The sequence below is a fragment of the Macrosteles quadrilineatus genome, unplaced genomic scaffold (genome assembly GCF_028750875.1).
Source record: "Macrosteles quadrilineatus isolate MER2022 unplaced genomic scaffold, UCM_ALF_1.0 Scaffold_2__2_contigs__length_208266976, whole genome shotgun sequence".
Taxonomy (NCBI): Eukaryota; Metazoa; Arthropoda; class Insecta; order Hemiptera; family Cicadellidae; genus Macrosteles; species Macrosteles quadrilineatus.
In genome coordinates this window covers 204,733,820-204,750,260 of record NW_026542595.1, presented here as the reverse complement: position 1 = coordinate 204,750,260, position 16,441 = coordinate 204,733,820, and the positions used below count along the sequence as shown (strand labels likewise).

The following is a 16,441-nucleotide window of genomic DNA, read 5'->3' as shown; positions in this document are numbered from 1 at the left end:
CAAGAAAATTGTTTTTGATCACGCAATTTGCCTGATATCTATAATAATTGGGAATAGGATAAAAACATATAAAACCATACAATACGTTATTCATATATCAATTTTAAGTCGCTAGATATTTGACTTGCCGTCGTAGATGAGATTAATCCTTTTTCTCTTTAACAGTGGTTATCTAAAACAATTGAAACTTAAGTTACCGATTAAATTTTCTCGGAAAAATTGTGAAACCCCACGCAGTTGTGATAGGATATCATAATAGATTGTGATAGGCTTGATAGGAAAAAAATATTTCAAGTAAAACAGATATGACTTTGAACACAATTGTGACTTTTACACAACGTGTAATATTCCACGTTATGTAATATTACACAACGTGTAAAAGTGATTAGTTTACACAACCATCACATCAAGATAGTCTCTACGATACAAGTAAAAATTCAAGGCACGAGCATTACAATTTCACTTATTTTCTCTAGATCTTTCTGTCGCCCCATTGGTCCGTTACTTTACCATTACCACACTACCAGTATTAAGTCAAAACAATGTGGTAAAGTGAATCTTTTCGATTTAAAAATTGAATTGAAGGGCTATTTCAAAAACTGTCGTTGGTTATAAGTGGTGAAAACCACAAATAAATACGCAAAATGTTAGTGGCCCATGGGGGGATCGAACCCACGACCTTCGCGTTATTAGCACGACGCTCTAACCAACTGAGCTAATGGGCCAGTTGGGCGGCGCAAGAGATTGACCTAGTAATGAGATCTCCAACTTTACTTTTAACAAGAACAAGGAACTAAGCAAAAAGTAAGTGGCCCATGGGGGGATCGAACCCACGACCTTCGCGTTATTAGCACGACGCTCTAACCAACTGAGCTAATGGGCCAGATGAGTAGCTTCGGGATTAGCTGACTTTTGAACTTCGCAGCTTTTCAAAAGCTGTTTTATATGTAAAAGAATACTACCATACACAAATTTACTATAGCCATACAGTTATGACTAGGATGAAATAAATGTCCACGTCTGTATTCATTTGCTGCTCCATTTCCAGCAACATCAAGAACGCGAGGTCTGTATTTCATGCATTTTCACACAGAAGCTTAAACAGTTAATTCAGGTTAAAAACAACTGCCATAACCCTTTTAAAGCTCATCAAGATAAAACACCTATAATATTAAAACGAAACAGTGTTTTTTTATTTCACGATTCTGAATCAACCACTCGACGGATTTTTATGATATTTGTGTTGAAAGAAAGATAATTTTGAGAACTAGGGAATGTCGAAGCCATAAATTTAGTTTAGAGTCCCAATTTTTTAGAAATTAAGTTTTAATTTTTAAAAATTCTAGCAGCCGACGCTAAGATTCTAAACTAGCTTTTGGCATAAAATAATTTGCTTAACATAACAGCTGTAAACATTCAGCTTTTGTGTCACAAATTCAGCATTTGGATAAAAGTGTAAAGACATACTTAGGGTTGACTTATTTATACTATGTATAATAGTAATCGATACGTTCAATTCTTCTGTAAAAGAATGGCAGATTAATTAAATTATACATAGTAAAATACTAGGATGTTTAAATTATTTTTTAAAGCAATCTTTGTAATCTTCGATTTTTTTTAGAGCAATATAATTTGTTTTAATTAACAGCTGGTTAAATATAAACTATGGAACTATGAGGTTATTTTATTTACTCTTATTTTGTCATTGATTATAGGAAATATGTAAGTTTAGTAGAGATAATTAGACCACAGTTAAAAATAGTTTAGACCAAAATTAATTAAACCACAGTACAAATCGAGGCTCTGTACACGAGTCTTAATAAGAAAGGATAAGGAAAATAATTTTACTGCTCCACTTTTCAAGGAAAGAATAGAAAAATTACAATGTTTACATGTTTTAATTTTTCATGGTAGCTTTTTGTTTACAATTAATGTTTGTCTGCTTTAACTTTGTTTGGATTCGGCCCGGAAATATTGATGTCATAAAAAGAAGATCAAGAATAATCAGGAATCACGATTTTAAATTACCACCACAACCTCAGCCGGGTTTTATACAAAGATAAACAGATGGATGACATAGATTGAACACAACGTCAACATTGACCTAGGATACAGCAATTAGACAAACTCGTATTTTATTAAATTCCAATATACACATTTAAGATATTACAACAGCGCTAAAAAAATCATCTAAAACTAGTGTTTCTAGCGGATTGTAATTGGCAGCAATAACTACAAAACTCTAAAAGTAACTACGGCATTAAATTTGGAATTGGATTTCTCGATCGCTATTATAGCTATATGCAGATATAAATATATATATTTTTTCACAGGTGCCAACCTGATTATAATGCCTTTATGATTCCTAGACTATTCTAAGAGTTACAGTATTACTGGGAAAATATGAATTAATTACGAAACTAATAAAACTAGGATGGTGTGCAACGTAATCAGAAAAGTTTGTGTCTAAGTTCAAAATATGCCCGGCTAATAGTCATGGTCACTTGTTACCTTAACACCTACCTATCTAAGGCCAATTCACGTAACGATGGTAGGTAAAGAGCTTAAGCATACTCTGATTAGTTGTAATTGTAAAACTATTTCATTAGGTTATGATTTTCACAGCAAATCTAGCACCATTAATTATTGTTCCAAAACATCATTATTCGATATGTTCCGGAATTGAACAAAACTTGAGGTAGCGCTTATTAAAAAACTTAGCCCAGCAGATCCTCTAATAGGGACATCAACAACTTTTAAGGTTGCCGGTTATATTGTTCCTATAATAATCTCGTTTTCCAAAAATAACTGAACTAGTTTAGATATTGTTACATAGTATCAAATATCCCATTACAAAACAAACCGATAAACACAAGTTTGTCCAGCCATACAGCAATAAATACCATTGTTACCGTTTTATCATACCTTTGATTTCATATACCATTTCGTCGAAACAAGTAGGAGGTTTGAAGTATATCGTTGGTTTGAAGAGCAGCTACAACTAACTGTGAACTGTGAAGAAATCAACAATGCAGATCGGCTGGGGGGTAGGAGGGGGGGAGGAGGGGGGGAGGTGACACTCTCAACGGCGCAGAAGTGCCGCCAGATCCCAAGCCCCTGTGGCCTAATGGATAAGGCATCGGTCTCCTAAACCGGGGATTGTGGGTTCGAGTCCCACCAGGGGTATTAAAATTTTATGTCCCACAATTAAACGATAATTTGGCAAATAGATGGAACTAATCTAAACATAAAATTACTGTTCTCAATTCATTGATATTGATGGATTTTTCATTTATTTTTTGGTTATGAAATTTATTTGCATTTTTTTATTGTACACAGCACGTGATAGGCTACACGTGTGTTATGATTCTCGTTCTCAGACGGACATGTAAATCATTATTACGTGAAATCGCTGAGAATATTGTTTAGGAAGAAACAAAGAATAGTGTTTACAAATACAGTACAACACAATTTAATATCTAACCTGACATTGAATAGCTTGTAACTATCATAAAAAAGCTTATTCCCTATATGAGAAATTCGCTAATAGATCAAGATAGGTCAAATATAAGTAGGCAAATGTAAATTTTAAAATCCCCCAAAATGTGTTAGCAAGCAATTCAACAATATACTTTGACTAGTTCCCTACTAGCAGAGTACCTACCCGTTCTTCGTACGGGGTTGGTGTATAGTATAAAATGCTTATTGCAGTTACTCTAGCTTTGCGTTTGCAATGGGGGAGGATAGGGCTTAAGAGAATTTGATTCTTTATATTTACGGTATGCTATAGTATTACAGATATAGTATAGTATATACAGTATAGTATTACACATCTACCATAGCCATTCTGTTCTACCACTGCACCTAAACAATATAAAAAAGTAAACTATCAAACATTCACACAATATCACAAATTATGTATTAAACTAAAAAAACATAAACATTACTCTAAAAAATCCTACTTAGACAGTTCTCATTATGTATCACAGCTTTTTGATGCTGCTTACTTCAAATTAGCTGTTATCATAATTCAAAATAAACGGTATCAGCATTCTGACACATACTTTCTCCCATAAGTTTGTCAACAACCTTTATCATGTGTAAGCGGTGAGAGTAAATATACGGAAATGGGATTTGTAAGATTTTCTTCAGAATTTAAAGGACTATAACATACTAAATTTTTATCAAAATCGTTCGAGCCAATATTGGGAAAATATGATTTTCCGTTATTTTATGGGGTTTTTATGGGGAAATAACATAATTTACAATAACATTTGAACCGTAATTTTTACAGAGATGGGATTTGTACCATTTTGTTCAGAATATAAAAATACATACTAAATTTTTATCGAAATCGTTCAGGCCATTTTTGGGAAAATCTTTTTTTCCGTCATTTTATGGGGTTTTATGGGAAAATACCCATTAAAAATAAAAATATCTAAGAAATGAGAAAGACTATCAAAATTGTAAGGATCATAACATACTATGTTAAATAAAAACGGATTTTTTTGTCTAAAATCCTATTTTTCGTTATTTTATGGGATTTTTATGGGAAAATAACATAATTTACCATAACTTTTGAACCGTAATTTTTACAGAAATGGGATTTGTACCATTTTGTTCAGAATTTAAGGGCTTCAACATACTAAATTTTTATCAAAATCGTTCGGGCCATTTTTGAGAAAATCCGATTTTTCCGGTTTTTTATGGGTTTTTATGGGAAAATCCCCATTAAAAATCAAAATTTCAAAAAATGAAAAAAACGCCTGGAGATACCATGGATTAGAACCTACATACCAAATTTCATCGAAATCGGACCACAGGTGTAGTCTCTAGCTCTGTACACATCCAGACACACAGACACACACACACACACACACACACACACACACACACACAGACATCACTTCGAAAACCACTTTTTTGGGTCCAGGGGGACCCAAAACGAATATATCCACTCAAAACTCAAACTCGAAAATTTTGACGAAAACAATACTTTCTCCATATACTATGGTATAGGGGGAGAAAGTAAAAATACTATAGTGCTGCAACCTGTTGGTAAACCTTACAACCTTTTAATGCTATTGAATATCATAAAACCAACTTGTTTGGTCAAATCAGCTGGCAAAATTATTTAATTCCTTTTAAATGTGAATACCCATAAGGTTAGCATGGGAAACTCCAGAGCCACTGGGGCGGAGCCTGAAAGGAGTTGAGATAACAATATGCCTATATGTTAATCGGGAATGTGAGCTATAACCACCCCAAATTTCAGCCCAATCCGACCAGTACTTTTCGTGTTTACTTGTCACAACATCCATACATACATACAAACTTTCTCATTTATAATATTAGTAGGATAAACCACGTTTGCGTTGGCATCGCGATCACATCATAATCGATCCCCATGGACCTGCTGGTTGGCGGGAGAGGGTGGGTTTTGGAGGGAAGGGGCACATCAGCTGTGAGTGACAGATACAAGGCGACGCGACGCGCGTGATGCGTTCATTCATCACCAGGCGTCATTACTCACGCAAAGGGAAATGTCCCCGCTCGCCCCTGTCCAACATTTCGAAATTAAATTTCCCTAACACCTCTGGATCATAGCGCCGTTATTACTGAGCTTATGGTAACTGTTCAATACACAATTTTCACTAACTGTGGCCAAATGGAGTGATCTATGTCAATCAGAGCCAAATTTGATAAAATAAATTAATAAATATAAGAAACTGATCCAAGCACGTAATACTATGCATTGATAATACTTGAGAGGGGTGTTGTTGGATTGTGGAGTCCCACAAGGTAATGCTTGTAATTATCCTCTATTTGACTCATTGTCTTCGTTTCAGCCATACATTTACAATACTGATCTGGGACCTGCGATTTTCCGTGAGTATACATTTTAAAAGTAAAACTAACCTATTGCATAGTTAGTATTGCTGCTTGGTTCTAAATTGTGGTTAGAAGGAAGACAGGAGTGATTTAGCTTAGTGATTAAAATAATTTCAAAATATTTTCCCCACATCCTCATCTTAAGACCTTTACTAGGACTGAAGTTGACTCAAATTATGATGTATAGATGTGTCTGGCATAAAACAATTAATGCTATTTAGTAATTACTGTAGCCTAGTGGTAAACACATTTGTGGCTCTGGGATATTTCATATACTGTACCAGAAAATGGTTAGAACGGAATATTACGTCTAAAAAATTTAAATAAACGGTATCAGCATTCTGACACATACTTTCTCCCATAAGTTTGTCAACCACCTTTATCATGTGTAAGCGGTGAGAGTAAATATACGGAAATGGGATTTGTAAGATTTTCTTCAGAATTTAAAGGACTATAACATACTAAATATTTATCAAAATCGTTCGAGCCAATTTTGTGAAAATGTGATTTTCCGTTATTTTATGGGGGTTTTATGGGAAAATAACATAATTTACAATAACTTTTGAACCGTAATTTTTACAGAGATGGGATTTGTACCATTCTGTTCAGAATATAAAGGACTATAACATACTAAATCTTTATCAAAATCGTTCGTGCCATTTTTGGGAAAATCTTATTTTTCCGTTATTTTATGGGGTTTTATGGGAAAATACCCATTAAAAATAAAAAATTCTAAAAAATGAAAAAAAACTATCAAAATTGTAAGGACCATAACATACTATGTCAAATAAAAACCGGATTTTTGTCTAAAATCCTATTTTTCGTTATTTTATGGGGTTTTTATGGGAAAATAACATAATTTACCATAACTTTTGAACCGTAATTTTTACAGAAATGGGATTTGTTAGATGTACAAAAGAATGTTTTTGATATAAATAACAGAATTAAAAGTTTGCAACACAAGTTCATCTACTACAGGAACGTTTTACTGAAAGGGGGCATCAAGTTGCCAAGTCTCTGAAGCAGACGAAACTCAATGTAAATAAATCACACTACACTAAGTTGCCGAATCTTGAATCACGCTGGCCTTTAATGAAGGCATAAATTATAAGCAGGGCAAGACTCGGCCCCAGGGGTGGCAGGGGGGTCTGAGTTAGCAGGTAAGTTGAGAGAGGGGTGTCTAGCCACCCCCCTGCGGATTAAGATTTAACACCAGCATTCAGCTGAATTGGCAGATTATATCAAGTCCGCCAGACAGGTCTTTTTATTTCCTTGTCTGCTTTTAATCTCTGTCATTCAAAATTTTAGTTTATTCATCGATGGAAAACACTCTGCAAAGGGTCTACTGATGTAGCTAGCGAGAGATTTGATACAAAGTTTTACTTAAAATAGTGTATCACTCAAACTTGTACTTAGAGCTATTTTTACTAAGAGTTGTTCTTAAAGCACAAGTCACTGTGTCTTCATCACTGTGTCTTTGTAAAAAATACCTGGCAAAAATTATTTACGTAAAAAGATATTAGGCAAAGCATGAAATGGGGAGATTTTACCCCGTTCCCATGGTCCGATCATGCTGGTTCACGAACTCATTCGAATAAAGGTAGGTTTATACGTTTGTACCAAATTTCATTAATATCGGATCATTTTTACTCGAGTTATCGCGCTAACGGACATATATATATATATGAATTTGAACGGAGGGCGTTTTTGGCCTCTGGGGACCTCAAAATGAAAAAGTAAATCGGTCCCGGGTCTAGGTCACACCATGAGACCTACGGTAATAGCTTATTCCCTATATGGAAAATTCGCTAAAAAGGGCAAAGTAGATTGGTTCACAACAACTATTTTCTTTACAATAGAAAAATATTGTGTATAGGTTTAGTCAGCTTAGGTTTGGATCAAATTAGATAATGGCAAACAAGGAATCAAAAGTAAAAAAAAAAAAAAAAAAAAAAAAAAAAAAAAAAAAACACTTCTAGAACTGTATTTTGTTCTTTAGCTGGAGAGCCAATAGGTATTCTAAATATCAGATAGGTTATGTTGGCAGTAACATATACTAAAACAGTGCTAAAATAATTGAAAGTAGCACATTCTGAGCTGGTCCAATTCCAACATTTTATCTGTTTGTTCTAAAACTGACAACTTCAACATAAAAATGAAATGTCTAAGTGAAAGTATAAAGTTATTCAATAATAAGTTAAATGAATATTCTGTAAAGCAAAGAGATAATGTCAGTTTGTGTCAACCCCTAAGGAAAACTGCTGCTCAAATGCTACAAGTCTATAAATTAGCTTTTCCATTATTTTAATATCAAACGTCTTAAGTTTTCATTTATTTCTTTTACATTTACAATATATTAACAACATATAAAAATGTTATTGAATTTCCAATGTTAAAAAGACTATCATACCTACCAGAAAAAGAGTTACGCTTAGGAATTACAAATGAACAATATCTAAATTGAGTCTATATCTATATATAAAGCCAAAAGTACCCATGAACTTTTGAGAAGACTACAAGTCACACCCCCATAAACCATAACACATTTAGGGAAACCATAACATTTTCTTAGGAGCATTTACTTAAAATGTTCGTCATGACGAGAAACCTTGCGTAAAATTATCCATTATTTCATAAATTGCCCTATAAGGTCGTAATTGCTTTCCAAAGGGAACTTTCTATTTACCTAATGTTAAAAATACCTCAGCTGTTATTATTTGTTTGCATTCTGTTTTGTTTATTTCATCTTAACTTAACCAATCAATAGTCTATATTATGATTAAACTCAAAACCACTTCTCTACACGAAATATACAAAGTGTTAAAGTATCCCAGAGGTAATTTACCTTCCCTTATCTAGCCAACACACTCACCCTTGCCTCAGCAAGTATTATCAATTTGTTACCTATAACAAGAGATTTTTTTTATAAAACAATAAAACTAAAAGAAATTTACAAGAAATAATTAATAGTTAAACAAATAACAATTTTTAGCTTACACATCAGAACAATATCTGATTTGGGCCATTAAAAATTTGAATCTATTTACACATCTGTTATGATTTCTAATATGTTAGAAAGACATTTTCCTGTAGATGTGCAGAATCCCTATGAATAAAAATAGGCTCAAAAGTAAGCACAAAAAATGAATTTAAAATGAAAAAAATTAACATGGGCCTTAAGGGTTGCCATGCTGTTGATGAAATAACATCAAAATATAAACATAAAATCAAAACAAATGGAAGGAATCCCAATCACAAATGTTTTATTTATGGGGTGAAAATAGAGAAGTCTGTACATTACATATTTAATTTTTTGGTCTACCACTGGACAACCACTAGTTATTTATGAAAAGGCTATTGATCAAGGATGGATGAGTATTGTCAATTGTATTGATTTATCAAATACAAATGTACATTCAATCTTTGAACTCCTAAAAAAGTCTCTAACAACGCATGTTTTTGAAAAACCTTTCAACGCTCGCTCACTCTATTAAGCGTACAGCCTACTATTCTCTTCAAACAAAATGGAAATCAAAGGTATTTTGCTGACAACCTCATCAGCAGATTTGTCTGGGTACAATGTGATCAATTAGTACCACAAGGGTAGCCGTTGCTGGGTACAGAGGTAGTGAATCAATAGCTGCGTCTGTCTAACACATGGCGGTGGGCGGGGTAATCAGCTGGTCTAGACAGCAAAGTGAAAACCCCCCTCCCCCCTTTGTACCCTAAGTACACACATACGCAGGCAGATTGGCAATTGGTTTGGTACAAGCAATGTTTTGTGTTAAATTTTAAAGTAACAGTTGAAAATTCAAAACTTTCATTTTTAAATCAAATAAATACTTTTTTTACAACTCGTTGAGTATTTATTTATATGATCCCTCCAAACCTACTATTGTACCCTAATTAGACACCCAGACAGTTTCACAATTGGTTTGGTACAGGTGAATTTTAGTAGTTGATTTTCAGGCACCGATTAAAAAGTCTAAGAAAATTGAAACTGTAAACGTTGTTGTTAGATTATAATTTGTTTATGCAACTCGTGAATAGTTTAAATTTTGAACTAATTTTACGTATGATTTTTTTATGTGGCGTGGTTATCGAGTTTGCCTGGTAAGACTTTTGATGGTTTGAAACTGGATCCAGCTGTCTTGGTCATTTTGGGGGTTAAATAAATGGTTTTTATTGTTTTAAATAGATTAGTAAAAAGCTGGTTAGTCAAACACTATGACCAAGACCAGCTGATAACTAACCCATTTAAAACAATGGAAACCATTTATTTAACACTAAATTGTTTGAGGGTGTATAGCAGACGTTTTCTATCTTGGTCCATCAAAATATAATTCTGCAACATGCCTTAGAGTTCTTTCCTTAGCCTCTAAGTATGAATGATTAACAAAATTATAACAAGAACTGGTACCAGTCTTCCAGTTTCTTAAAATTATTTTTTACTGCGTGGCTTCAAAAAAACTTCAAATCTGTTATTGAACTCGTTAAAATGAAGATTAATTAAAGACTCCAAGAGAAAAAGCCCAATGAAAAACGAGTCAAACCGCAATGAGATTTGCATACATCTGAATTAAAACTGTCTCCATGTATCCAAGTCACCAATCAATAGTCCCATCATAATTTTTTTGTATAAGAAAAAGTACACGACCTCTTCTCTTTTTATAAATACCTATGAATGGTTTGGTGTATCCAAGACACCAATCAAAAGTCCCATGATCAATTTTTTTTAAAAAGATAAGTACATGGCCTCTTCTCTTTTTATAAATACCTATGAATGGTTTGGTGTATCCAAGACACCAATCAAAAGTCCCATGATCAATTTTTTTAAAAAGATAAGTACATGGCCTCTTCTCTTTTCATAAATACCTATGAATGGTTTGGTGTATCCAAGACACCAATCAAAAGTCCCATGATCAATTTTTTTTAAAAAGATAAGTACATGACCTCTTCTCTTTTTATAAATACCTATGAATGGTTTGGTGTATCCAAGACACCAATCAAAAGTCCCATGATCAATTTTTTTTAAAAAGATAAGTACATGACCTCTTCTCTTTTCATAAATACCTATGAATGGTTTGGTGTATCCAAGACACCAATCAAAAGTCCCATGATCAATTTTTTTAAAAAGATAAGTACATGGCCTCTTCTCTTTTCATAAATACCTATGAATGGTTTGGTGTATCCAAGACACCAATCAAAAGTACCATGATCAATTTTTTTAAAAAGATAAGTACATGGCCTCTTCTCTTTTCATAAATACCTATGAATGGTTTGGTGTATCCAAGACACCAATCAAAAGTCCCATGATCAATTTTTTTTAAAAAGATAAGTACATGACCTCTTCTCTTTTTATAAATACCTATGAATGGTTTGGTGTATCCAAGACACCAATCAAAAGTCCCATGATCAATTTTTTTTAAAAAGATAAGTACATGACCTCTTCTCTTTTCATAAATACCTATGAATGGTTTGGTGTATCCAAGACACCAATCAAAAGTCCCATGATCAATTTTTTTAAAAAGATAAGTACATGGCCTCTTCTCTTTTCATAAATACCTATGAATGGTTTGGTGTATCCAAGACACCAATCAAAAGTCCCATGATCAATTTTTTTAAAAAGATAAGTACATGGCCTCTTCTCTTTTCATAAATACCTATGAGTGGTTTGGTGTATCCAAGACACCAATCAAAAGTCCCATGATCAATTTTTTTTAAAAAGATAAGTACATGACCTCTTCTCTTTTTATAAATACCTATGATTTTAAGATATTAAAATAACACAATGCATCATAATTTTAGTCCCATGGTCTTGGTAGATCAATATTAGTACATTGCATATCATAATCCTTGTTTTAGAATAACTAAATGGGGGCACTTGATAAAGAAAAAGTAAAGCCAAAGAGTTGTCTACCAGAATATTAAGATAAGAAAAATGAATTCAACAATATACAACCGTATAAACTCTAACCGTTCTAAGAAATATTTTAAAACTTACCATCTACAAAGTTACGGCAGTCAGAAAGCATAGGTACCTGAAACAATGAACTAGTTAATAAACAATAGAATATTTTTGTGCACTCAAAATACTTGCTAAATATTATAAACCCAAGTTACTAAAATCCATCCTTAAGTAAATTTTTTAAGGGATCACATGAAATATAACTGTTCAATTTCATAATTTGACTTTTCTTAAAAGCCACTTAGTTTGGCTTTGGTATATTATGGACAGTTTGTCTAGTTTTACTATAGATGAAAGGAGTAGACTTTGTCCACTCCTTTTATCTATGGTTTTACTCTCCACCTTTAAGCTATATTTCTCAAAATCTATGAAACAATAAAATATAGGTCTTTCAGGTAAAGAAGTACGATGGTGAACAAAAAATACTTGACATACCCTTACCAAATGTATTACCACCCTGTTAAAATGTTTGGTAGTAAATGACAGAAACCTAAATCAAGAGACTGCTGTATCAGAGTGGCTGGAGCCAAAACTTGCCACGAACCCCCTGGTTCAAGTCCTGCCAATCACTAATGGGAAGGTATGGTGTTTTGACCAAGTGGTTTAGAACCAACTTAAAGCATTGAGGCTACTATTGAGGTAAAAGAGATTGGTTTCTTGTAGAGGAAAATCAGAGAAAAAAGCGTGAATCAATCTATTAAATCCTTAAATCAGTCCTGTACGAAAAACACTTGATAAAATAAATCGTAATTGAAATAAAACACCCCAAAAACATAATATAAAGTCAACCCTTTCCTCAGGACCATTTAAAACACTTAACTGTCAAAATGTACATCAGAGTCACTAAGTTGCAGCAAGTTAACAACAAAGTTTGGTGATTGCTCAGTCTGTAAACATTGTGGTAATGTTGGTGGTTGGGGGGTTGGGGGAGGGGGGGAGGGGATATCAGGTGTCTAGACAGAACATCCTGTCAGTCACTTGCCAACGGAATTGATTTTATCAAACACTCTATTAACCTGCGCCGCATGTTAACTTTTGACGTTTTCCAATGAAAAACTGCACTTTTTCACAAAGTGGTTTGCTGCGTCAGTGCACGTAGCATGAAAAGTTTTACCAGTATAAAAATATATTAACATACATGTGCTAATGTGGTTGTTGCTAGTGTAGTAAAAAACATTTTCATGTAACCGGTTAGCAATTCATTTTTTAAAGAAAAGAGTTAAACATTTTAGAGTTAAAAATATTTAAATTCTTAAAATCATAAACAGGATTTTGTTAAAAGTTGGGTGTCATGCTAGCCTGGTGGTTAGCTACCGGACTAACGTGCAAGAAGGGCGGGTTCGATTCCCCGCACACCGAGAACACATGGGTTTGGAACGCTTTCCCTAAAAGCGTTGTTTCAATACATACTGTACGTTATCTCTCGTCTAAAGATGTGAGTGGCGTGCAAAAAAGGAAAGAAACCAGTCTTTCGTTTCTTATTAATTACTTGAATAGTTATAATCTTGATTTTATTGTATCATAATAATACTATACCAACGTACCAAGGTGCCTATTACAACGTAAAGATGAGTGATAAGATAGCTTTGTCACTGAATAACATCATCAAAATACATTTGAAGAGCTAAAAATCGTTTTCACAAAACAAAGGGAATTCAATAAGGAAAACAGGTAATACAGTGTGTTAATTGAAATAGTTTCCTCCTTACCAACAACTCAATAACAAGAAACAGCAAGTATGTTACTCCCAGACTAAGTCTGAAGATGTAGTAGATTTAGAGAGTTTGCGAGACAATAATGATCCCATAACAGTCCAAGTTTGTAGGGTACTTAGTGCCTGTCTGCCAATTATCTGGTCGGCCCTTGGAAGTTTGTCAGACAGCTTGAATATCAAAGGAGATCCTCAAACTGTCTCAAAAATCCTACCTCCACCGCAGAAAAAATCAAATAAGTTAACGTTAGGATGGTTAAAAAAACCCCCTTCGAAAGATGAATGAGATGGAATATGCAAGTTCACAACAATAATGAAGAATTGAAAAGCAGCATTGCCTTTTGATACTAGAGTTAACATACTACCAATTGTGGATATTTATAGGGATGCACTGTGGATGCGATGCTCACTGGTGTGGATTAACGTCCGCACTAGTGAGTACTACGACTATCCGCAGTACTATCCTGATAATTAGACCAATTCGTAAATTACAAGGAAAAATGTGGTTCGGATTCCACTATAAACTGTAGGTCCCTTAGTTGCCATTAGCTGTATGGGCTATTAATTAACAGCTGTGTCTAAGGAACATGTCGGCCTTAGTCACTAACAAGACTACAAGATCGCGCCACTCATCCTACACTCATCCTTCACTCATATTTGGGTTAAAATACGCACATAGTGGCGTCCCCATCTTAAATAATTGATAATTGATTGAATTGAAGGAACAGATGTGGCTAGTATTTTTTATTCACGGAGAACTGTAATGGAATGACATGTGAGTTTAATTATTTATTTTATTGCAATAATAGTTGATGGAGACAAACAATTCTATTGTTCACGTTAAGCATGGTTAAAAGGTTGTGGATAAGAACCACATGAAATCAGGCTCCAGAACTAGGATATTTTCAATTTTAAACTGGCTATAACTTAAACTATATTCAAACCAAATCTTGAATTTAGATTAGTCCCAGAATAACTTAGGAAAAATATGGATTCAAAAACTATCTACACATTTCAGCGTTTGAAATAGAATTTCTTAATTTAGGAAACAGAAAAACATGTTTAAATGTAACAATTACGTTGGCGACAAATTAAAATTTAGAAATAGCTTCTACCATATGTCACAAATTAACTTAATTGTACAATTTTGTACTGTTAAAAACTAAGGAAAACTCTAGAATCCTAACTAATTAGTAGATGAGCAATGGCAAAATATAACTAATCGTCTTTTATACAGACCAATGGCAAACTAAACTTCAGAATTAGCCTCCGTTACCACTTCAAAACGTTGTACAACTTTGTACAGCTAACATTTATGGAAAGTTCAAAACTAGCCTTTACCACCTCACAAGTACTACACTACACAAGTACTCACTACTGTATCACTATTGTAGTAACTACAGTAGCTACTCACATCAGCTACTGTGAACTACTGTATAACTAACAACTAAGAAAAGTTTACAATTAGCCTCTAAAAGTGAACACGCAATTGATAATTAGACAACTTTTGCACAAGTTGCTCTGCTAATTTGGAAATTTCAGTTCAGAACTATACTAACTTAATAGTAAATCATTTTTATAAAATATTAAAAACCATATAACAAGCTGAACTAGCCACTAATCCTAACCTATATCCTAACTTATAACAAGTTACAACAGTTCATGATCCCCCTAACACTTAATAAGTTAACAGAACTAAGAAACAGTTGTTTAAAACTAGCCTCTAATACCATCTCACAAACTTATTGTACAGCTTTGTACTTCTTACAACTGATGAAAGATTAGAACTAGTCTTTACTGGTCTCTAAAACCATCTAAAAAACTTGGATATTCACTGTACAACTTTAAAATTAAATGAAAATGCTTCTTTATTGAAGTGAACTTAGGACCTTATTTTCCTTTCCTACAGTTTTCCTCTACTCTACTTTGTACCACTATCAACTAAGAAACATTTTTAAAATAGCCTCTGCTTTTGCTCAAACTTATCTGTTGTACAACTTTGTAGATCTTCCAACTAATTTCAGAATTAATTAGTCTCCACCGCAATAAAGTCTTGAAAATAAGAAAAAACTTTGTACAACAAACATCTTGATAAAAACACCAAGAAAAATCACTAGAACCGTCTCAGAAACTTGTTCCAACTCATACAACTTAAAAATACGTCACCAAATTTCAACATTTGAAAAAAAAATTAAAATAAAAACGCATCTACTCTGTTTAAAATCAATGAACAACACACATCAGAAACAATAGAGAAATACCTTTCCTCTAGCTCCGAAAATAAATTCCAACATAAAGCGTAAAAATTCAAGTGAATGTGAACAGAGGACATTAACATTGGCCGCAGTAGGGTGGCAGTCACCTGTAGTATCCCTGTAGTGGTTTATCTCCGCATTATCCCGCGGAATGTTTCCAGTCCTCCCTATGCTTACATTCTTTCCGTTTGTTCACCCATTACATTCTCCTTTTAACCCTTTGAACTTCATAGTTTGGTGATTTGCATTTTAGAATGTTTAAATCTTATTTTGAGAACAAAAAAGTCCAAATCACTTAAAAACAAGTTTTGAAGGATATACTCACAGTAAGCAGCAAACTGACTTATTTGTTTTTTTTTTTAAATATTTTTAGAAGTATAAAACTTTTAAAACATGCTATCCCAAAATTTACTTTAATTTCTTGGATATAAAATAGAGCGATAGAGTAGGTAGCTATTTTAGATTCTAGGTTTGAGCCTGATGAAGATATATAGCGTATCATGTTCTATGTGCTATAATGAAATTATTCTATTTTAAATTTATTGCTTGATATTTATTAGTTTTGTTGTCTAGTCCTTCAATTAAAAATTTGCCTGTTTTTCCCTTAAAATGTTT

General features: G+C 33.4%; 3 non-coding genes across 3 annotated transcripts; 1 reads left to right on the top strand and 2 right to left on the bottom strand.

Annotated features, from left to right (window-relative positions):
- Positions 1-651: 651 nt before the first annotated feature.
- Trnai-aau (transfer RNA isoleucine (anticodon AAU)) lies at positions 652-725 on the bottom strand. Its single transcript has one exon. It is a non-coding gene; the product is annotated as a tRNA-Ile (tRNA).
- Positions 726-809: 84 nt separating this feature from the next.
- Positions 810-883, bottom strand: Trnai-aau (transfer RNA isoleucine (anticodon AAU)). The gene has a single exon. It is a non-coding gene; the product is annotated as a tRNA-Ile (tRNA).
- A 2,230-nt stretch (positions 884-3,113) lies between these two features.
- Positions 3,114-3,186, top strand: Trnar-ccu (transfer RNA arginine (anticodon CCU)). Its single transcript has one exon. It is a non-coding gene; the product is annotated as a tRNA-Arg (tRNA).
- Positions 3,187-16,441: the final 13,255 nt, after the last annotated feature.